This window comes from Gorilla gorilla, chromosome 4, assembly GCF_029281585.2.
Source record: "Gorilla gorilla gorilla isolate KB3781 chromosome 4, NHGRI_mGorGor1-v2.1_pri, whole genome shotgun sequence".
NCBI classification, from domain to species: Eukaryota; Metazoa; Chordata; class Mammalia; order Primates; family Hominidae; genus Gorilla; species Gorilla gorilla.
In genome coordinates, this window is record NC_073228.2 from 165,438,812 (window position 1) to 165,464,267 (window position 25,456).

The 25,456-nt window shown below is 35.7% G+C and overlaps 1 long non-coding RNA gene across 1 annotated transcript in view; it reads left to right on the forward strand.

Moving 5' to 3' along the window:
* The window catches only part of LOC129533344 (uncharacterized), an 88,376-nt gene extending 66,649 nt beyond the window's left edge, over positions 1–21,727 (forward strand). Inside the window, exons 3-4 of the long non-coding RNA XR_008679483.2 lie at positions 18,129–18,241; positions 21,646–21,727. This is a non-coding gene — a long non-coding RNA (uncharacterized lncRNA). The remainder of the gene's footprint in view (positions 1–18,128; positions 18,242–21,645) is intronic.
* Positions 21,728–25,456: the final 3,729 nt, after the last annotated feature.

Below are 25,456 nucleotides of genomic sequence, written 5' to 3' on the forward strand. Positions count from 1 at the left end.
TGAGATCGTGCCACTGCACTCCAGCCTGGGCAACAGAAATAGACTCTGTCTCAAAAAAAAAAAAAAAAAAAAAAAAAAAAAAGAAAGAAAAGAGTATGAAGGTTCCTCAAAAAACTAAAAATAGGACTACCATCTAATTCAAATCCCATTATTTGGCATATATCCAAAGGAAATGAAATTAGTATTTTGAAGAGTAATTGAACTCCTATTTATTGCTGTGCTATTCACAATAACCAAGATGAATGCTCCACCTAAATGTCCAACTACAGATAAATGAATAAAGAAAATGTGAATAGTATTCTTCATAAGAAAAGAGTAAAACCCTATCATTTTTTGGTAGCAGATATGTACCTGGAGGACATTATATGAAATAAGCAAAGCACAGAAAGTCAAAGACCACATGATCACACTCACATGTGGGATGTAAAATGGTGATTTTATAGAAGTAGAGACTAGAATAGTGGTTATTAGAGGCTGTGGAGGATAGGGAAGATGGGAGGACTAGGAGATGTTGGTCAACCAATACAAAGTTACAGTTAGGAATTGTAAGTTCTGGTGTTCTATTAGACAGTAGGGTGACTATAGCTTATAACAATGTATTGTATACTTCAAGAATAGAAAATATTTAAGTCAAGAAAAAACAATAGAAAATAATTAACAAAAGAAAAAGTTTTTTTTAGTTAAAAATTGACAAGATCAATATCAACACTTTTCAAGAAAAAAGAAGGAAAGAACACAAATATCTAGAAAGAAATAGGAAACATCACTATATAGGTTACAGAAATGAAAAGGATAATGAAGGGATAATATTAAAAACTTTAGCCTAATAAATCCAATAATTCATATGACAAGGACAATCTCCCTAACTCACTAAAATGAATACAAAAAGAAGCAGTTAAACTAATAACTAGACAACTTCTCACAAAGAAAACTCCAGGGCCAGATGGTTTCACTGATGGATCATATCAAATATTTAAGAAATAATACCAATTTACATTAATTCTTTCAAAAATAGATGAGGAAATGTGTATCAATTTTTTAAAATGGTGCCAGTATAAATCAGATGTGAAAATCTGACAATAAACATTATAAGAAAAGAAAAATTTAGACAGTATTCCTTACTAACACAAATGCAGACACGTCATTGAAATCTTAACAAACACAACAATATATAAAAAATGATAATATACCAGGATTAAGTTATTGGAACACAAAATTGACATACCTTTGAAATCAATTATTGTAATGTGTTACATAAGAATAAGGAAGAAAAATGACATAATTATCTTAATAAACAAAAAACTCCTTGATAAAATTCAATAATCTTGAAACTTGTAACAAGTAAAAATTAAGAGATATGTTAAAATCTAAAATTAGATATTTATAAAATGAAGCTACAGCTAACATCATACTTAATGGAGAAGTGTTAACATTTCTACAATTAGGAGCAAAGTAAGGATGCCACTTTCATGTTTTCTCTTCAACATTATTCTGGATTAGCATCATGGCAGTAAGACAAGAAAGAATAGCATAGAAGTTAGAGAACAAAAAGAAAATGGACATTTGTTAACACATTGTGTAACTAACATTTAAAATAATCTACAGATTAATAATTAGATTTTTTAAAGTAGCAGGATACAAGGTCAATATAAAATAATCAACGGTATTTCAATATTCTGGTAAAAAACAATTAGAAAATATAGTAGAGTTCTCTAGAGGGACAGGACTAATAGGATAGATGTATATATGAAAGGGAGTTTATTAAGGAGTATTGACTCACACGATCACAAGGCGAAGTCCCATAATAGGCCATCTGTGAGCTGAGGAGCAAGGAAGCCAGTTTGAGTCCCAAAACCTCAAAAGTAGTGAACCCAACAGTGCAGCCTTCAGTGTGTGGCGGAAGGCCTGAGCTGCCCTGGGAAACTGCTGGTATGAACCAAGAGTTCAAAAGCTGAAGAACTTGGAATCTGATATTCCAAGGCAGAAAGCATCCAGCACGAGAGAAAGATGAAGGCTGGAAACCTCAGCCAATGTAATCCTTCCATGTTCCTCTGCCTGGTTTTATCCTAGCCACGCTGGCAGCTGATCAGATGGTGCCCACCCAGATTGACGGTAGGTCTGCATCTCCCAGTCCATTGCCTCAAATGTTAATCTCTTTTAGCAACATCCTCACAAACACGCCCAGGAACAATACTTTGGATCCTTCAATCCAATCAAGTTGACAATATTAACCATCACAGAAAAGAAATCTTAAGAACAGCATATTTATGAAAACACGATAAAACCTAAAATTCTAAGAGTAAATTAATCAAAACATATGCAAAAATTTTACACTGAAAGCTTTACACTTTGCTGATAGAAATTAAAGAAGACCTGCATAAATGGAAAGATTGAAAAAGGAAATACTGTTAAGAGATGCTGATACTCTCTAATTGTGTCTACACACTTTGCAACCCCAATCAATATCCAGTAGCCTTTTAAAAAATTGACTAACTGCATCTAAAATTTGTATAGGAATGCATAGTATCTACTGTATGCAACACAGTCTTGAACCAGAAGCACAAATTTGAATTACTTACACTTCTTTAATACATGCTGTAAAATATGTAATTAAGACAGTGGGGCTGGGTGCAGTGGCTCACGCCTGTAATCCCAGCACTTTGGGAGGCTGATGCAGGAGGATCACGAGGTCAGGAGTTCGAGACCAGCCTGGCCAATATGGTGAAACCCCGTTTCTAATAAAAATACAAAAATTAGCCGGGTGTGGTGGCGGGCGCCTGTAGTCCCAACTACTCAGGAGGCTGAGACTAGAGAATCGCTTGAACCCAGGAGGTGGAGGTTGCAGTGAGCCAAGATGGCGCCATTGCACTCCAGCCTGGGCAACAGACCAAGAGAGACTCTATCAAAAAAAAAAAAAAAAAAAAAAGACAGTGGAGTATTTTTGTGACCACAGATAATTATTGGAATAAAATCTAGAGTTCAGAAATAGATCTACATATATAAAGTTAATTAATTTTCAACAAATACATCCATATAATTCTGGGTGAAAAAATATACTTTTTTTCTCTGACAAATTATGCTGAGTAATTGAATACCTATATAAAATATAAATTTTCAATCCCACCTAATACATTAAAATATATAACTATGTATTATGCCTATAAGTTGTTGTTTTTTGTTTTTGTTTTTGTTTTTGTTTTTTTTGAGACGGAGTCTCGCTCTTTTGCCCAGGCAGGAGTGCAGTGGCACTATCGGCTCACTGCAAGCTCCACCTCCAGGGTTCATGCCATTCTCCTGCCTCAGCCTCCCAAGTAGCTGGGACTACAGGTGCCCGCCACTGCGCCCAGCTAATTTTTTGTATTTTTAGTAGAGACGGGGTTTCACCATGTTAGCCAAGATGGTCTCGATCTCCTGACCTCGTGATCCGCCCGCCTCGGCCTCCCAAAATGCTGCGATTACAGGCATGAGCCACCGCGCCTGGCCGCCTGTACGTTTTATATAAGAAAGCAAAAGAGAATATATTCAAGAGGCAATACTTTTTCAGAAAGAATACAAAAACTTTGACAATAAAATTCAGAATTGAAAATTGGACTTTGCCCAAATAAAAAATGTTCTGCTAATCAAAAGACACTTAGAATATATATATAATATATTCTAATATATATATACACACAAGACACAAGGAGATAACATTTTTCATATATTTATCTGAAAGAATTCCTATCCATAAAATTTATAGAACTTCTACAGATCCCTAATGAAAAGATAAGTAGCAGAAAAAATTTGGGTCAGGCATGGTGGCTCACGCCTGTAATATCCCAGTACATTAGGAGGCTGAGGTGGGGGGATTGCTTGAGTCCAGGAGGTGGAGGCTGCAGGGAGCCATGATCAGGCCACTGTGCCGCTGCACTCCAGCCGGGGTGTCAGTGAGACTCTATCTAAAAAAAAAAAAGATAGATAGATAGATAGATAGATAGATAGATAGATAGATAGATAGATGTACTATATATATGCAAAATTCTTTAAGCAAGAATTTATATAGGAAGGTATAAAAATGGTCAACGATCACATGAAAAAATTCTCACCTTCCTTAGATATCATAGAAAAGCAAAGTAAAGCCACCACACACTCACTGGCATAGGTAAAATTAAGATCTCTCTCTGTTCCTGTGTTAGTTTGCTGAGAATGAACAGAAAAACAAACACTACATGTTCTCACTCATAAGTGGGAGTTGAACTATGAGAACACACAGACACAGGGAGGGGAACATCACACAGTGGGGCCTGCCAGCCGTGGCGGCTAGGGGACGGATAGCATTAGGAGAAATACCTAATGTAGATGACGGATTGATAGGCGCAGCAAACCACCATGGCACGTGTATGCCTATGTAACAAACCTGCATGTTCTGCACATGTATCCCAGAACTTAAAGTATAATAAAAAATAATAATAATTTTAAAAATCTCTCACAATAACAAGCAAGTATTGACAAGAATGTGAAAAAACTAGAAGTACGTTGCCGATAGAAGTGTGAAATGGTAAAACCATTTTGCAAAAGTACTAGACAGTTTCCATTGATTTCAAAGATATATGTACCTATAATCCAGAAATTCCATTATTAGTTGTCTACTTAGGAAAAATAAAAACATATGTCTTCAATTATAAATAATATTTACAGAAGCTTTATGCATAATAGTCAAACACTGGAAACAACCCAAATGTTCATCAACAATGAGGGAATAAACAAATTTTGGTATATAAGTATAGTGCAATATAATAAAAATGATGCACACGACAACATAGATCATTCTCAAAAATATACTGCATAATTCTTTTATATCAAGTCTAAAACAGGCAAAAGTAATCAACAGTAACAGACAACATATCAGCTATTGTTTCTAAAGACAACTGACCGAAAAGGGGCATGAGAGAACATTGTGGGGTGATGGTAATATTCTATATTTATGTTTGTGTGATTGTTACATTGATGTATTTATTTGTCAAAGCTTATAGAACTGTAAACTTGAGATTCATTCTTTCTACTATATAAAAAATTTATCTCAATGAAAAAGAAAAAGAGAGAAAACAAAAGCCCAAGGTCACAGAGTTAATGATTGCAACACCATGAGTTAGAATGTCAATTGCTCATTTCTTTTCTAGGACATTTTGGATTTCAATAATTTTAATGTGAGCTGAAAAAATCCTAACAGTAATAATACCAGTCATTTTGGACTGGTGTGAGATGTTGAATTTAGGTTAATATCTGTGCCAAGACACTGAACTTAGATTCATCTATGCCAAGGAAATCTTTTTGGTATTAAAAGTTTACAGCACGTTGTTAAAGAATAGTGGAACTGGATATCACAGGGAAGTACCTAAGAAACAAGCAATGAAATGTTATTTTTACCTACAGAGGCAGCTAAGAAAAATACATATTAGAGAAAGGTGAAGATATCAAGTTTTATAGCACAAGCAAGACTGAAGAGGCAAAAGTTTCAAATAATTTGGGCTAAAAAATAATCAGTGATATAGAAATGCTTCCATATAGAAGAGACTAAAAGCTTTCTTTTATTCTAGCAAGACAGAAAATAGCAAGGGCATGACTAACAAGCTTTAAATGGATGGGAGAGATAATTGAATTCACTTAGAAGGAAACTTTGGTAAACTCTTCTAATCACTAACTTATTGAGGAGTTTCTTCTATCTCCTCAATAAATAGCAACAATATTTCAGCTAAAATACTGATTATTTCATGAGTAATGGCTGCCTGAAATCCTATGTTAAGACATATTCTGGAATATATCTAGGTTCAGTGTAAAGAACACCATAGTTGACATGTTCTCTAGTCATGGAAGAGGAAAAGTGGAGTGCTCTCCAGCACTCTTGACCAAGGTTTATAAAACATGTTCCCTGAATAGCTACAGTCTCCAGAAAGCAAGTGCCAATATTGGATACTCCATTGTGAGCTAGAATTGCCTTCACTTGGTGTTACCTCTGGTCTGTTGGGTTACGTGACATCTAATCTTCCTTCAACATCTCAGCATTTTAGATATTTGGAAAACTCTATCATATTCTTATTATTTTCTTATTTAAGTCAAATATCTATTCCATTCAGTTATTGCTCATAATCCCAGTTGCTGTTCCTGCTTAAAAATGCCAAATGGCACCTTATTCCAGGAGGGTTGGCACCATATCCTACTTATCTTTGTATCTTAAGCACCTCCCATAAACCAGATAATGAAAACTTGTTGAGTGAATAGGACACTTTACTTTTTTCAGTCTTGTACTTAAATTTTGATGTTAAGATTCTAGATTTCATTTTAAATGCTCTCTCCATAATGTAGAAGTATCTGCTACATACCTAGTAACAAATTTACAAAATTTTCAAAGTAATACTTCAGGTGTTAGAGCAGACTGATATTTAACTATATACAAAATGAAATCAGAGCAGTGTAATGCTTCCTATGTATGGTCCTGACATTTTGTGTCTATTAGTCTGAGTTACAAAGCAGATATTTTCATCATAGCACAGTTGTAACCATTATTTTGTTTTTCCATTGCCTATACTATGCTCAGCACTGGTTTAGGTGATTCACACATTTGATCTCATTTGGTTTAAGAGAGATTTGCTGAGTACTTCAGTTGTGGCTATTGCTCAGTGGTTATTTTCTTGTCTTGTGTTTTTCCACTAACATGGTGTGTAAGCTTGAATAGGCCTTTTATTCTGGTCTAATTACTAGTTTTCCCATTTTAAACTATAGGCAAGTATAGTGTCTCTCACCATGGCACCTCCATTACATAGGGAAATGTCTGGCATACAATAGATGATCAATAAAACTTTGGTGATTACATGGATGATAGAATGAATTCAAACAACCATCTCTGCCTTGAAGCTTTTGCTAGTAGTTCAACATTGATCTTTTCCTGTTTGAATCAGCAATGGCAAAATCATAGGTTTTGAACAGCGACTTTGTTCTAAGAATTTCACTATATACTTTACATATATTATTTGTTCCACAGCACAATTTATTAGGGTCAAAATTTCATTATATGCATGACTGTCTATCCTCTGCTACTGCCAAAAAATATACATTAGAAAATAATTTCTTTAAATTTGTGGATCATAAGATGAATGCTGTGTTACTTATAAATGACAATTTTGCACACCCAATTAAACAAAAGTGCTGTGTAAACAGAAAATTCTATGTTACTGCAGATAATATCTATGTTTCTGGTGAATATTTTTGAAAAATTATAAATTAATTTTATGCTACTATTAATTATGATTTTATAGCACCATTAAATTTAAGATAGTTTCTTTTATGATACAAATGTAATTATTTGGGGTGAATAGAGGTAAAATAAATTATTAACACTGATGTATATTGCAATTAACTCCCAAGACAAATAATTCCATTAATAATTCTGTGTCAAAACTACAGTGCTTTCAACATTCATTATACAGATTATCTTTTACATCTTTTCATAATTTAATTTACTCACCTAAATGAGTATAAAATACATCAAAATAATTAGGAATAACTGATTATGTCATTCTTATATGTCCATAAATATATTTAAGGTGTTATGCTGCATATATTATATTAATCTCTAATAAAGTAAACTTCTATAAAATCAAATTTATTTTACATTAGTATAATTTCCCTGGGATACATTTTTTAAAATAATAACACAATTATCACATTCTTTCAAGATAATTAGCAGATCTAGACTAAATTAAAAGATTAGTAATATTTTAATTTATAACCCAAGATTATTGTTTGTTTGTTTTTAATTGGCTCCCAGGGTGTCATTTCTACTATTTTGTGATGTTGTTCTTTCCGTGAATACACTTCTTCTTCAATAGAAAAACTCATAATTTCCGCACATCACCCCCGACAAGACTTTAAAGCAGTTTCAATTCCATAAGCAATAATTATAGTGCAATTTATAAATAGGGAGTTACAAAATAACAGAGTATGGTGTTACAATACCATCCCACTTCCCACTCTACCATCTCTTCGAATAAAGATGTTAAGATAAGTTAATTTCTTCTAATGAAGTCAGAGTGTATGGTTCTCCCAAGAACTGAGTGTGAGTCACTTTTGACGGTATCTCAGATCTTAGAAGGGAAGGAATTGCTAGTGGTCATATGTTACAGTGGTTTCTAAAAGGTAAGATATTTTGATTTGTACATGATAGAGGTTGCATTTGAGGCCCAGAGAAGTTGTTGTGTGCTGGAATTAGTAATACGACTAGTAAAGTCCTAATACCTCAAGTTCCTGGATTTAGGTCTAGGTTTAGTTGCTGTATTATGTAAATTTGTTAGAAGAAATGCTTGTTCTCTTCCATTTGTGTTTCTAGAGAGAGGAAGAGACTTCCGATTCTAAGGGATGATTATTTGGATGCATATTTCCAGCTCCTTCCTTCGGCTCCTTATTTTTTCCTTTCCATGGTGACATCCATCAATCTAAGGAAATTGAGCAATAGGTCTCAAATGCATGCTAGATAGAATTTGCCAAGGTTTTTTGTGTTACATTGTCTATCTATTTTACAGTAATGTTGAGAACTCTCCTTTATTTGGCTAATAAAGACTAATTATCAATATGTTAGGAATCTAGGAAAGGAGGGGTGAATGACCCAGTGGCCCCACATCTCCAAAAATTGGAAAAAATTATCCCCACCAATTAAGATTCTAGGGTGCTTCCCAGTCCTTGTCACATCAAGACACACATATGAAATTACATTCTTTAGCACATTAGGGTAAATAGAGGAGGCTGTCTGGAAATAGCCAGAAAAGGAATCCCACTGCCTTAGACCCAGACCATTCCCTCCCAAATGCAAAGACAATCTCTTACTGAGTGTTTACCAAATTTTTATTCTATCCTCATTCCCTTCCTCCCTCCTTCTCTCTCTTTTTCTATCTTCTCTCTTGTCTTTTCCATTCCTTTCCTCACAGTTGTTAAAGAGTAGTAATCCTAAGGAAAAATCACCCTCATTGCATGAAAGCCAAGGGCAGTCAAGGAGAGCTAGAAAACAGCCAATTATAACATTAATACTAGTAGAAGCCAGATATACCTAACTGGTAGTTTGATATGCCAATTACAACTCTTCTTATATATTCCTTAAAAGTCCAACAGACTTTTATACTAGGCAACATTAGAGAATGGTATAGTGTTGCAATTACTTGCCTACTTTTCTAATAAATAACAGTCTCTATGTTAAACCATCTGTTTCTCAAATGTATCCTAATTAGGCTAAACCATAACAGAAAGAGGACAATTTTCTGTTTGAAAAAACTTTTGTCATTTACCAAGAAGGAAATATTTCCTTTTTTTTTTTTTTGCTTTGATTCTATCCTCCTCTTCCAATTAAATGATCAAGTAGTGCTTGGTTCAGTTGAAAATGTATTATTAATTATCTCTGATGCTCTATAATTCAGTGCATGCCCTAGATAACTTAGCTTCGTGATCTGTTGGTTTACTTGGCCCAGAAGAACATGAATAGTGAGGCTTTGGAACTACAGAAACTCAAGGCAGAAAGTTCTAAGTAAGCATCTAAACAGAGATAAGCATCTAAGCCATCTAAACTGCAAAGTGTCAAATGGTGTCTTTTCAGCATTGCTGACTAGACAGGTCGCCCTAGGGACCACTCAACTCTGCTGTTGTAGGGCAGCCAGGCAGCCATAGACAATACCTAAATGAATGAGTGTGGCTGGCTCTGGCCCATGGACTATAATTTTCCAACCTCTGATCTAAATGTGCCATTTGTAGATATAGAATGTGCTATCTCAAGAGGATATAACTTCTGTATGGTCTGAGATCCATGGCAGGAAGCCAGGTCTCCTACCTCCCAGATGTTCACTCTTTACATACTATCACACTTCTTCCACTTGTGGCCCAATACTAGGGCAGATAATGATGCTAAAATAATCAGGGGTGTTTTACTTGTAATGCAAATATAAAAACTAAACAGACAAATACCACTAGCTAATATTTATTTATACAGTACTATACATTATGTAATATGCTAAATTTTTACACATACTTATTTAACCAGCTCCCAACCCTGTGAGAGTAGATACTTTTATTATGCCTAGTTTGTGCATAAGAAACTGAGGCTTAGAGATTTTAAGTTAAGTTGCCAAGGCTGCAACGTCAGTAAGAGGCACAGCTAAGATTCAAACCTGGTTACCAAATCTGATAGGGATACTCATATCACATTGCTTCCACTTACAAATATGTTGACTGTGTGGGGCATCCATTGTTTAGGACCACTAGGCTCCCATTTCATATTGTTGGGTAACTGTAATAGGTTAAATATTATCCACTCAGATGTCACCAGGATAATGCCAGCCTAAGCAGTTGGAATTTTTATTTTGACAGTTTTTTTCAATTTAATCTCCTGATCCACAGGCATGGCTACTTAATGAACCCCAAATAGCTTGGGATGCCCCAAGAGATTTATGATCCTTTGCCAAATACCAGAGGGAAATAAGAACCATGCCAGATGGGTTCAAGTGAGAATTGGTGCCCTGTCCCCCTCCATTTACCTTTAAATCATTAACATATAACTGTAATGCTAAAGTCCCCACCCATAGGAGAAAATCATCGTGATTTTCTAAATATACATCATACGAAGAGGGATGTGTATGATCTGCGCCTTCACGCTGGAGTTCCTGCCTGCATGTGTTTACGTACCTCCCCACCCCACATCTCAATTCTGAAAATTCCCCAGCTTCACATAACTCAGCTTCTGGAGGTAGGAAGGGGTTCTTTAGGGTGACAGCTCACTCCATCTCCATTCCTGGCCAGGAATAAAACCTGCTTGCCTTTTTCCCAATTGGGTGTTCTTCCTTTGTGATCAAAATAAAGTAGAGAAAGAACCCAGTTTACCAGTGACACAAAGACATCACGTCCTAATCCTTAAAACTTTTGTACATTTTATCATATTTGGAAAAAGAACCTGTGCAGATATAATTAAAGATCTTGAGCTGAAGAGATCACTCTGGATTATATGGCTGGAACATAAATAAACTTACAGATCTAATAAGAGCTTTGAGAGAAACAGAGGAGGCAATGTGATGATGAAATCCAGGCTGGCAATGGAGTGATGCAGCCAGAAGCCAAGGAGTGCCTGGGGCCATCAGAACCTGAGAGAGGCCTGGATCCCATTCTTCCCTAAAGTCCCTGGAGGGAGATGGCTCCTGCAAAATTTTGAGTTTCTTGCCAACAAAGCTGTGGAAGAATAAATTTGTATTGATTTAAGCCACCCAGTTTGTAGTAACTTGTTACAATAGTCTCAGGACACTGATTCAGAAACCATGTCCTGATTTCCCTCTGGACCATCTCCCCTTCCCCACCCTCTGCCCATGTGCTTCACATTGGAAGTGGCTGCTCCCTTTTCTGTAGGAGTGGTACATTTGACCCTGTCCTAAGCCAGTTCGACTTTACATTTCTTTGGCCTCATGATTAGCTCAGGAATGAACACATAACCCAGACATCCGATGAAAGTGAGTATATGACATTCATAGCTACTAGAAATACTTTATCTTTCCTGCTGGATTGGAAAACAAACAAACAAACAAACAAAAGGGGCTATAGTTGGATTACCTGAATGGTATCCTGCAACCATGAGGGAAGAGGTTGCTGAGTAATGGAAACATCTTGAAGAAATCAATCCAGAGACTGGTAGATTTGAGTTCGAGTGGTTTCTTTTGGGCCCATGTCTAAAGCTTGCAGTAGGACAAGCCCTGCTTTTGGAATTCCTGAATACAGGAGCCAAACATTTCCTTTTATAGATAAGGGTAGATAATAATGAGTTTTCTGTCGTCTCAGCATAGAGGCTCCTAATTATGGTGGGCTAAGCTTTTTAGAAACTTTATATAAAGCGAAATTTATGTCAGCTTGTGAAATCCTATTTTATGAACTTTCAAAAAATCTCATTGATAATGTAGAATCTGCCAGAAAAATATTTGCACATCAAAGTATGCTGTGTCAAGACTAGTTGATATTTTATCCTAGTGAAACGGGAGAGTTCTCTTATCCCCCACGCAGGGTGTGCGACAGGGGTTTGGTCTCTTCTTCATACCCTGATGCTCAAACCCCTGGGGGGAGCATGCAGGCAGGTGGTAGGGAGTGTTTTGGGGCTCCCACCCCATGGCAGCATCTTGGGGTGAGTGTTTACAACTCCCGAAGCCCCAGTGGGCGTGTGTTAGCGTGCTCTTTCAGCTTTGCTGTCTGCAGGTGGCTTCTGTTAATCAGCTCAGTTAGACCCTCTGTCTTATTGAAAGGACAGAGGGTTTTCTGTATCCGGAGTTCTTGCTCTTGTGTACTGGAAAAATTGGATCACACGTGGGCTTGGAGGATGAGTGCAAGATTGTATTGAGTGGTGAAGGTAGCTCCCCGTGAGATGGATGGGGGGCCAGAAGGGGGATGGAGTGGGAAGGTGGTCTTCCCCTGGAGTCAGGTTGCCCAGCGGCGGGACTCTCCTCCCATCGCCCCGGGGCATTCCCCTGGCCTCCACCTGGTTTAGCCTTCCGTGGCCTGTCGGTATCTGTTGGTGTCTGCCAGTGTGTTCTTCTGCATCTCTTGATGTCCAGCTGCTTGTGTCTATGCTTGCTAGGGTCTCGGGTTTTTATGGGAACAAGATGGGGGGCGTGGCAGACCAAAAGGCAACTTTTTGGGCAGAAAACAGAAATGCCTGTCTTCGTTTAGGTCTGTGGGCACAGGCCCCAGGGTGGAGCCCTCCAGGGACCATGCCCCTTTCTTTTCTACCCAACACTTCTCTGATCCGCTGCCTTATCAATAGTGCTTTGAGGGGAGGAGAACAGCCTCCTTTTCAGTCTTCATTCTTTATCTAACAGCTGAAATGGTATCACAACAGTAACATTATTTTATCACTTCTTTCGTATTGTTCTCCAAACCTACTTCTTGCTTCCAAAAATGTTCAGCAACTGTATAATTCTTGTGAATTTGTCACTGTTTCTCATTGCTGCATTAATCTCTTACTCTCTTTCTCGTTCTTTTTTTGTTTTGTTTTGTTTTGAGACAGGGCCTTACTCTGTCACTCAGGCTGGATGGAGTGCAGTGGCACGATCATCACTGCAACCTTGACCTTCTGGGCTCTGATGACCCTCCACCTCAGCCACTTGAGCAGCTGGGACCACAGGTATGTGCCACCATGCCCTGCTAATTTTTGTTTGTTGTTTGTTTTTGTTTTTGTAGAGATGAGGTTTGGCCATGTTGCTCAGACTGGTCGCAAACTCCTGAGCTGAAGTGGTCTGTCTGCTTTGGCCTTCCCAAAGTGTTGGGATTACTGGCGTGAACCACCACACTCAACCTCATTCTTAACTCATACATTTAAGTATTAGTTTTATTTTCTAATAAAAGTAATCAGAGGAAGATAATTTTTCCATATTTTTTGGACAGGTGCTTTTGTATTTTACCTCAAAACAAATGATTTCACATACTTATCTGTAGCTGAAATGATCTCTCTTCATAGTTTGATTAAAACTAAAAACTTAAAACCAACTAAAAATTCAAGTGTTCATTCTGGAAGTTTGGAAGTTTTTTTTTTTTTTTTTTTTTTTAGACAAAGTCAACTTATGTGATAGCACATTCAAGAGGGCTTTTCCTAATTTAATAAATATCAACCAGTAATATATAACTAAAACAACACAGTTTAATTAATTATCCATAATTTCTATGTTCCCAACTTTGTTTAAAAACATTTGTCTTTGGGAGGCCTAGGTGGGCAGATCACGAGGTCAGGAGATTGAGACCATATTGGCTAGCATGGTGAAACCCTGTCTCTACCAAAAATACAAAAACAAAATTAGCCGGGTGTGGTGGCGGGTGCCTGTAGTCCCAGGCGCCACTGCACTCCAGCCTGGGTGACAGAGTGAGACTCCTTCTTAAAAAAAAAAAAAAAAAAAAAGAAAATGTCTTTTGTCAACCCCTAAATAGAAAAGGTAGCTGAACAAATGACATAAACTTTAAAAAAAAAAAGAAATGAAATAATACAGGCATTGAATATGCACATATGACAATCATTACAGCATAGTGCTTCCTTCGATTGAATTTTTTGCTAAGAAAATTACTGAATATAGGAAGTTTCTGGTAAAGACAGAAAGAAACCAGTGACTAAGTTAACAACACTTTGTAATACTTGGCATATCCATATTTTCATGCAGAATAAAATTGTTTCATAATATAGCATGCATGGTTTTCCTTACATCTAAGAAATGTTGTCATCACAGCTATTGCTGATGCACAGAAGAAATAAAAAACATGGAGTAAGTTGACTATATGAATTACAAGAAGTTGAACACTTTGGATAGAATGGTCTTATGAACTACAGTTCCCTGATGCATTTCCTAGTTTATGCATGGTGGTTGAGCTAAGTGTGTGGGTCACAGTGCTCATTATTTCATACATGGATGATTAAATTAACACCATGCTTGGTTGTTTTAATCTTCAAATCACCATATCCCAAATTTTTCTGAAATTCAGGTTTCTTCTATCTAACATTCAAAACACAACTAGAAATATAGTCTTGATATCATAGACACATTGTTCTTTTGTGCAAATTTGGGCAGTGTGTGGAAACACACCTGGGAAAATTTTTGTTTGGCCTGTTATTCTGGGAATAGATAGACATAACTGAAATTAATTTTTTTTGCATGGGTCATCCTTCCTATCACTGGGATCGGTATCCTGCCTCTAGAAGCTGTGTCTTATTTTCTTTATTCCCTTATTTTCTGAATAAGTAGATCTGTCGAATATTGAAATTCCAAAAATCCTCATATTATATAGAAAAAAGGGGAAGGCGAAATATTTTGAGATGAAAGGCTTTAGATTAGTCTCTGGTGGTTAAATTTAAGAAATGAAGAGGGCCGGGCGCTGTGACTCACACCTGTAATCCCAGCACTTTGGGAGGCCGAGGCGGACGGATCACGAGGTCAGGAGATGGAGACCATCCTGGCTGACACGGTGAAACCCCGTCTTTACTAAAAATACAAAAAAATTAGCCAGGCGTGGTGGCAGGCGCCTGTGGTCCCAGCTACTGGGGAGACTGAGGCAGGAGAATGGCGTGAACCCGGGAGGTGGAGGTTGCAGAGAGTTGAGATCACGCCACTGCACTCCAGCCTGGGCGACAGAGTGAGACTCCATCTAAAAAAAAAAAAAAAGAAATGAAGAAGTATAGAGTGATAGAAAGAGGACTAAACCTTAAGCTAATAGCACATGATCCAGAATGGTTGTGATACCAGTTAATCAGGAAGTCTTAATATAGTTCTTCATTCCTACTAAAGTCATTATCAGCATGTGCTAGCAGGTATGGAGGCAGATAGTATTTCAAAAGGAAAAGAACAAATATTCATGGGTGTCTGCTTTGTGCCAGTCAGTTTGCCCAGTAGTCTTCTTGCAACATCATGTGTGATGCTCATGACCTCAACATAATTAAATAATTAATAATATATGTTAAGTAAATACTAGATAGAAAATGAAAGAAGACTTATAGTTCAACTGCTGAAAAGATGGATTATTCAGTATTTATTTTGGTAATAGGAGAAACAATTTAGAAAAAAATAAATTATGCATCAAAATAGATTTTGAATGCAATAACAAGTTAAATGTAATAAGTAAAACATTAATAATACAACTTAGAAGAATCATAATTAAATAAACCAGCAATTTTTTATTCAGTGCCTACTACATATGCTGCATTAGATTTTATGGTCAATATAAAAGTTATATGCTTTTCGGTTTTTCTGAGTAACATAAAGTTACTTAGAAACAATTGGTTCTCAAAGTGGTTTCCCTAGAGAAGGTGGAAGTAGAGTGTATTGAACACCTCTTATACACTGCTTCAAAATGTTTTGGTCCCACTTCTCATTCCAGTACTGCTTCTATGATCAATTCAGAACAGGTTTTTAATTGCTTCATCCAAACAGAACCTCCTAGCATTTGCATCCAACTCTAGGATTTTTTATTAGGTACTCCAAAATGTGCAACCTGGAAATGAGCTTGAATTAATTTGCTGGGGGTCACTCCTGGTCAGTGGAGGATGAGACTCTGTGAATAAATAATACCCCCTTTCATCACCAGGTGGACATTTTTGAGGACATATTTTATAAGATTCCTTAAAATATCACTCAGGATGCAGAATCAATAGTACATTAGTGGTGGCAACCTGGATAACATGTTTGCATTAACTTATTTCCTGTTTTACAACTTTGTCCTGAAATCTGGCTGTCTACAAGTAATCACAAGAATCAGAAGGACTGTGCTTTGAGTATAGGCTCCACTCATTCTAGCAAAGTAAATCTCAGACTACCTAATTAATAGATCTAAGCCTCAGTTTCCTTATCTACAAAGGGTTAATGATAGAATTTTTGTGAATTTAATGTGATAATGTTTGGTAAATAGTAAGCATAAAATTAAAAAAAAGACATTTTTTTCAATGAAGAGGGCAGTATTAGGAAGAGAAGAATTTGTATACCATGGACATTTAAATATTCAGTAGGGTATGTTTGGATTATACTCAAAATGCTGCTATTAGGGGCATCACATACATAAAGAAGCTGTTAAAGACATAATTGTGTATTATCATTCCTCACTATTGGATTTGTTTGCCATATACATAAAACAAATCCAATGCAAATCCAAAAATCAAATCACTGCTGATCAATTTCATTTCTTATCTACTTTATCAGAGAGTAAAATGAAACCAATGAACAGGAACGTTGTCTTCTGTATGATAGAGTTTGTTCAGCAAATTCATTTTTTTAAGATTCCTTACCCCTTCGACATCCCTAGCATCCTTAAGGCCAAGTTCAAGACCTAAAAATGGAATGATTGACAATATTTTAGTAGGTGGTAGAAGAATATGTGACTGATACCCAATAAATTATTTGTTCTGAGCTCTTTCAATTTTATTTGTTTAGGAGAACCATTATCATATCATTTTCTTAAAATAGATTGTTGGTTACTTGTTAAGTGATCTTTGTTAAAAAAAAAAAAGGTAAAGTTTCATTTTTGAGGTAGACAATATTTTCTAAGGACCTCTGCACTAAACTAAGGCTTCCAGCTCTTTGTCATATTTTACATACTTTTTTCTATTTGCTATAACATTTCTCTTCTCTACTCTCAAGGCTTGATAGCAAAGAGAAATAGCAAAATTCTATTTGTCATAGCAAATAAAAATAGTAGTGCTACATTACATAAGATTCAGAAGATATGTCAAAAAAAGCAATTTTGTGGATTTGGTTACCCAAGTTATTCCGCTATATCCATTCATCGGTCTCATGTATATGATGAATTGCTAATTTTTCTGCAACTCAATTGTATTTTTGCTAACATGTCTTAACTTCCACATTAATCATTTTCTGCTGTTTTTATTTTTGCTTATTTAGATATATTTAAAATGACTTATAGTGCTTTTTCGGTGGCGTAGACTATTTAAAAGATTGTTGAATTTACTTAACTTCGTAGTTTGTATGTGTGGAAACTGTAACCACAATAATTTTAGACCCAACATTAAGTACAGAACAATAATTTTGTGCCAGCTTCATGCTTGTCTAGTGACTTTTCTTTGCATTTTTGCTTTGAAAGCTGAACATTTTTATAATTCTATTGGTAAAGAATAGAATTTTCAATTTTTTCTTTTATCATTGTTTATGAAGTTTTTGATCAGTTATCTAGATGCATTGAATAAAGTAGACTTATAATCTAAAATTTGATGTACTTTGTATGTTCATTATTGAAAAATTGATTACATTTTCTCTTTCTTTTCTTTATATATCAATTTCTTTTTCTGTAAATTCCTTTTCTATGAATTCAACAAATATTTGGATGCTATAAAATTCCAACCATTATTAAAATATTTTCATTTTATACAATTTAACTGAATTCATCAATTCATATAGGATTTAAAGAGTAATGACTTTATTAAGTGTCATGAACAGTATCCAAACTGAGCATCATTGTCATGATCCCCACATAGGAATAACTGTTTCAATAAAACAAAGGTTTAATTTTGTTTTGTCAGGTCGTTTTCATAAAAAATTTTAACAGGAAATTACACACTTCTGAAATTCACTTTTTTTCTTTCTTTCAATAATAATCAGCCCACTGAGACCAAAGTCCATGTGGTCAGACACAAAAGAGCCATCGATTGCTGAACCTGTTCACTCCTACCTTCAAAGGCACAAAAAGAACACAGGAAGTCAATATAAAGCAGGTAATTTGATGTGATGTTTTGTAAGAGGTTATGTGGAAATTACTAATGAGTCTGTATGTGCAGAACTAAAGCTGTTAAAGTTACATCTTAAGAAATTGCTGAACCATAAATTTAATCTTTGTCTTCGCTTCCAAAGGACTTACATAAAAGAAATACTCTTTTTTTAGAACCTGACTTGGCCATTTTGCTGTCAAACAATAGCCATTGACAAGCCAGAGGCAGGACATGAGGTGTGAAAATAGAATGATAGCTATGAAGGAAAGTACTCCTAAAAATTTATGTAGGTGTTAACTCAGTAGTATCAAAAGTGAGAGGAATGCTAGTCTCCTTTCACACTTTGGTGATACATCCTTTGAACATATGTCCAGCATCAAAGACTCTTCCCTGAAACATCTTTGGATCAAATTGAAGTTAGGTGACATGTTTCAGGCTGAACAGATCTGTTAAGATGGCATTTTCAGGAACAGGAAGAGCACAGGGAATTGAAGATCTGGGATGTGAATCTCTGTTTTCCTGCTCTCAATACTCAAAGGACACAGATTGTACTGAAATACCCTGTGTCATCACTTCCTGGGGAGACTGGCACTTATTTAAGTGATTCTAGACTCTACTAACACTCTTGATAGAATTATGTTGGTGAAATTAACTGAGAAGTTAGTTCTTCTCATTTTATAACCTCATTTGTCTTTTAAAAACCCATGTCTCTTCTGAAGTGCAAAAGAAAGAAATTTTCTAGCCAAAACACATCCAAAAGTAGATCGAGGACAAATCAAGTAAGAGTACAGAAATGCCTGCTTTTCCCTATTTTACACTCTCCCCTTTTCACACAACTTTTCTTTCCTATGTCTCTCTTATAAGGCAAGCAGCTTCCTTGAGATATTGGCAAGAATTCTTCCCAAAACTACTGTGAACTTGAAAAGAAAATGGGATCTGTAGATATTTCAAAAGTATCACTCACCTCCCTGCCAGACCAAATGTGTCACTTTCCTTCCAATTTGCTTTCCATCCAAGTAGAATGAACAACTATATGCCAGAAAGCTCCAGGCTGGTTTACCTGAGGTACTTTATTGTAATCAATTCCCTGAAGCCTTTTCAATGTCAAGGGCACAAACTCTTTAATTGCTACCCAGTAAAAAAAAAAAAAAAAAAATTTTATTTGGTGTTAAGATAAGCAAGAAGAGTACTGAATAAGTCTAAAATAAGTCTAAAATGTTTTTTATAGGAATTTGGGAAAGAGATGTATTTGAATGCAATTTTAAGTACATGGGTACCATAATGATGCTTATCACAAAACTCTGAAAGAACCACATTGTAACACATTTTGTCAATAAAACAGAAAAAAATTATTCAATCATTGGGAAGGAAGTATCTTGACACTGCATTTTCACAGCTGAAACACTGAATTTATAAGGACTTATATACCTCTTGTACATACAGAAAAACATCCTTTTTCTCTATCTGTTTTCCAGAACCTGTAACATGTAGCCTATAGGCAAGCAGAAGAACTACTCACCGACTGCCTTTTTTTCTCTTCTTTTCTTCCCCTTCCAAGTATCAGTGATGTGACTCAAATTAAGTTCTAGAAAATTTGCATCTCTGCTTTCTGAATTTGAAACCACCAATTCAAAACACCATGACTCAATTTATTTTTCTTGTTAGGCTTTGCCCTAATAATTTATTTGTCATTATTTTATAAGACAGGAAGCTAATACTTGTTTTTATTATGTAGTGTAATTTAATAGAACAAACCCCGTAAGAACTAAACAAGCACTGTAGAGTACAAAGTAATGAATTACAGAATTGCCAATAGTTTTATTAGGCTTTCAAAGGCTCAAGAGTCATAGGTTGTAAGAAAGTAGTAGCAAAAAACCTCATCTTATATCTGACAGTCTATTACACTAGATAATATCTTTTTATACTACTATCAACATTTATATGTCAGGAAGTTACGAACATAATTGGATGGGATGGAGTTGGGAGGAGGCCAGCCAAGGAGGGTGCAACAAATGCCTTTAATATAAAAGGGAGCAAAAAGATTTCAGTACAGTGAGAGAAAACATGTTAATATACAAAAACAAGAAAGATCTGAATAGATAAGAACTCAAATACAGTGGGATATGGAATACAACTTATAATTCATGAATCAGGTAAGACGCTCCTATGCTAAGAATATAACAGCAATTCTCATCTGGCCTAGATTCAATGATCTTTCTCGCTAAGGGAGGACAAATTCATATCCATAATAGAAACTTGTTCCTCTCATATCGTATTGCTTGCATATAGATGCATAGATGTTACAAACAATAACGTCTGAACTTCAGTTATGCAAAATATTATGTCAAAGAACTCACTTCTATCAGGCTGAGTGCCTTCCAAGGATTGGAGGACACTTAAGTAATTGGAGAAATTTTCTTATGTTTTCCCATATCTAGATGTCCTATCTGCAAAATGCTTACAGATGATAAGTGAGAAGTGGGAAGAATTCACAATCCTTTTTTCTAGTAAGAAGAACTTTTTATAATAACTTCTAAAAAACATTTTCTGCACAATTTTCCTGGTGCCATTTTTTTCTATTTTCTTGTTAACTAAAAAGATAATAAAATGAACTTATAAAAATAAAATTGATGGTCAAAACCCAACAACTCAATTATCCAGTGATCAACAGTTTTGCTGTTTTAAATGATTTTATAAGTAGTTATAATTATATTGAAAAATACATATATCATATAGAAAAACTTTATCATTACTTCCTCATTTGTTTTTAATCAACAAATTTTGTCAATAATATTTAATTACTTCTCAGTAATTTATGTAGTCATTATTTACTTATCTTTGTTCTACATCAATGCAGAAAGAACATTCTTGATTTAAAAGGTTGATTAAAAATATAGCCATTGTTTAATGTTTTTCTCTCTCAAAGTTCTTTTAAATTCTTATTTTAATAGACCAGATAAATTTATTTATTTGACAATTCACCCTTCCTTAAAGCTGTTACTATAAATGAACATATATTTTTGTTGCTATGGAAAATTTAATTGTAAATGTATTCTCCTTTGCTAAAAAGAATCTCGATTTTACAAATAGAACTCAGATTAACTCATATTTTATTAACATTTTACAATTTTTTACAAAATTTTACAAGTTGCAATCTTGCAAAATTCAAATATTACCCACTACAAGCTCTCATTTTGAAGACAAAATGAAGAACAAAATGACAAAAGTTTCTCTCAAGATCATTTTGGAACTTTAAGGTTAAGTGACTGCCCTATTGGATTTCAAAATTGCGTGGGGCCTAGAAGCCCCTTTGTTTTGATCAATTTCTCCCAGTTGGAATGGGTGTATTTACCCATTGCCTGTATCCCTATTGTATCTAGAAAGTAACTAACTTGCTTTTGATTTTACAGGCTCATAGGTGGAAGGGACTTGCCTTGTCTCAGATGAGACTTCGTATTGGACTTTTGGGTTAATGCTGTAATGAAGTGAGAATTTGGGAGACTATTGGAAGGGCATGATTGTGTTTTGAAATGTGAGGACATGAGATTTGAGAGGGACCGGGGCAGAATAATATGGTTTGGCTGTGTCCCCACTCAAATCTCACCTTGACTTGTAATAATTTTCATGTATCAAGAGCAGGACTAGATGGAGATAATTGAATCATGGGGGCAGTTTCCTCCATACTGTTCTTGTGATAGTTAGTTCTCACGAGATCTGATGGTTTTATAAGGGGCTTCCCCCTTTGCTTGGCACTCATTCTCTCTCCTGCCGCCCTGTGAAGAGGTGCCATTTGCCATGATTGTAAGTTTCCTGAGGCCTCCCAGCCGTCCAGAACTGTGAGTCAATTAAACCTCTTTTCTTTATAAACTACCCAGTCTCAGATATTTCTTCATAGCAGCATGAGAATGGATTAATACAGTAAATCCATTTCCCAATTCAGCTCTCTTCTCATATCATTGCACCATTTTGAGGCAAACTTTTCAACTGTTTATGTGCTTTTACTGCTTCTTCACATTTTATTCTTCTATCTCAATCAATCAGATTTTTGTCTCCACCACTACTTAGAAACTGCTTTTGTCAAAGTCAACAGTAACCCTCAACTTTACTAAAGTTATTTCTGAATATATCTTATTTATTCAATGTTTAACTCAGTGGAACTTTTTATTTTTTCTGAAGAATAAGCATCTCAACTTAACATAGTCAACAATGACCTCTTAATTTCTTATCAAGTACCTCCTCTCCTCCCAACTGTACCTCCCTGTATCCCCTCTCTCAGTTAATTATGTATCATTCACTTAATTATCCAGGTCAAATACCTAAAAGTTTGGTCCTATCCCTTTTTCCCCTTCTTGACAGTCAATTAATCAGCAAATTCTCTTAGCTTTTCCTTCAAAGTACAGCCTGAATATAACTACATCTCATCAACTCTTCTGCTTCTGACTTGGCCCAAGTAAGCAGCTCCCTCTTGTAAAATGTAACTGTCCTCTTAACCAGCATCTTGCCTCATTCCTTGCTACACACCTTTCTTTGTATATTCCAAATAAAATAGTTTTGGCATTTAAAACTGTGAAACAGATAATATGGTTTCCCTGAGTAAAACTGCAGTAGCTTCACACAATACATGTTTTAAATTGTACAACGTTCTACATAATAATTAATTCTAAACTCTTTTCTGTAACTCATGTGGCCCTCTCTAAAAGATGTTTCCTCTATGAACTTTCCTCCTACTCATGTATCACCATCACCCATCACTCTACAGACACGCAGTTTCGATTTGGTCATAGAACACCCTGGGCTTTTCCCTGTTTTGTTGACTTTGGGACTCTGTACTTGATCTTTCTTTGTCGGGGGTGACAGTTTGGAAGATGTAAGTAGGCGTAGTAGACATTATTTGTTATATTATTCAAGCTTCTTCCCTTTCTTATTTCATGTAGTGTTGATATATCTGTAAATCAAGGTAATATTTTTCTCCTGGCCAAGAGTAGGCACTTTACTTAAGCTTGGTCAATAAGCTTCTTTCTTGCAGAATTGTGTACTGTGATTCTGTAAGGATGGACAGAATTCACACTTTATCAGTGCAAAGGCTGCAGTTCTGAAGTAAATATTTATTAGTTTTTAAGACAATTCCTGGATATAACCGTATTTTCATCCTTTCTGAGACTTGATTCTTCAGGAATGCATCTGTTTGCTAGGGCTAGTATAACAAAATACCACAGAATGAATGATTTAACAACAGAAATTTATTTCCTCACAGTTCTGGAAGCTAGAAGACTGAGTTCATGGTTTGGTTTCTTCTGAAGCCTTTCTCTTTGCCTTGGAGATGATTGTCTTCTTCCCGTGTTTACACATGATCTTCTTTCTGTGTATGACTGTGTCCTAATTTTCTCTTCTTATAAAGGCACCAATCATATTAGGTTGGGGTCCACCTACATGACCTTTTTTTACCTTACTTGCCTCTTTAAAAGGTCTGTCTCAAATACAGTCACATTCTGAGGTACTTGGGGTTAGGACTCCAATATGAATTTTAGGAGGACACAGTGTAGTCCATACCAAATAATCTCTTTGATTTTATGACTAAACCTATAACCTTCCCCTATACATATGTATTTTATTTTGCATATCCTGAGTCAGTCTCTGTTGCTTGCAAAGAACCCACTGACTAAAATGGACTACTTATTTTTACTCAGTATATGTGTATCTCAGATACAGGACTCGTTGAACTATTATGCCATTTTATGGCCTGTTTACAGAGAATATAAAAACACGTGGCCATTCAGTTGTGTGAGAGAGACTTTATGAGGCCTGACTGAGCAGGGACACTTTTGCTCTCTTTATTTAGGGCCAACTGATTTCTTTGAAATTTTGTATTCATAGTTTTTTTGTTTGTTCATTTTTCATTCTGGTTACAATGAGAATATTTTGCTTGATCAAGGGGAAGAAAAAGCCATTTAAGGAACTAGCACAAATAGCAGTCAAACTTTATTAAGCTTATACTAACCTAGAATCAGATTATTAAATTTGTACACATGTTTTACAATCAGACATTATTTTGCTATGGAAAGTCTAAGTTACCTAATAAAATGCAAAGTGATTTGAGACACTATTTCAATCTTCATTGAAGCATCATCATTTATTTATTTAAGTTTAAAGAATAACATATTATACTTACCCTTCTTCAAAAAGGTGCATCACATAATCAAATGTCCAGTCTTCTGTACACAAGAATGCTGGTAGTAGGTTTTTAAAAGACACTATATGGCCGGGCACGGTGGCTCACACCTGTAATCCCAGCACTTTGGGAGGCTGAGGCTGGCAGATGACAAGGTCAGGAGATGGAGAACATCTTGGCCAAAGTGGTGAAACCCCATCTCTACTAAAAAGACAAAAATTAGCTGGGTGTGGTGGTGCGTGTCTGTAATCCCAGCTACTCGGGAGGCTGAGGCAGGAGAATCACTTGAACCTGGAAGGCGGAGGTTACAGTGAGCTGAGATCGCATCTTTGCACTCCAGCCTGGGCAACAAAAGTGAAACTCCGTCTCAAAACAAAAAACAAAAACAAAAACAAAGACACTATATTGATACAATATTAAAAAGAGAAAAAATATAGTATATAAAGTAAGTTTTTTAAATTTTCCTACCTTTGTTCACTAGTCTTTCAACCTGTATTTATCATTAGACAATATCAATTGATTGTCCCAATGACATCGGAAAACTGGATATGATATCCTATTCTTGCCTCAGAGGTACTCCTATTTCTATTTTTACATTTACTGACTTTTTCTGTGTTTACATATATTCAGTAACTAAGCCAAAGACTTGAAATCATACTTACCGATTTTTTTTTTAATTTGGACTTGTTTTATCACCAAGACTCATTTCTCTTGAGTTACCACCTCACTGTCAGTCCATAGGGATTAGGTAGAGATGATTGTATCATTGGGTTCTGAGGCATCCCACTGTACTTTATTGTAGTGGCAAGTGATGAACCAAATTAGCTTGTCCAGTTAGACTCAATCTTGGATTTTTTGAGGGGAGTGATTAGCAAGGAGTAGCCGTATTTTCTAGAGATGCCACTGAGCTGGAAAAATATAAACCTGAAGTTGTTACTAGTCACCTTCTGTCATAAGGTAGAAGCCTTTCAAAAATAAAGCCAACCAGGGTAAACCAGTGACTAACTATAGAGAGATACACATATTCAATGACACTTTTGAACTCCTAGTTC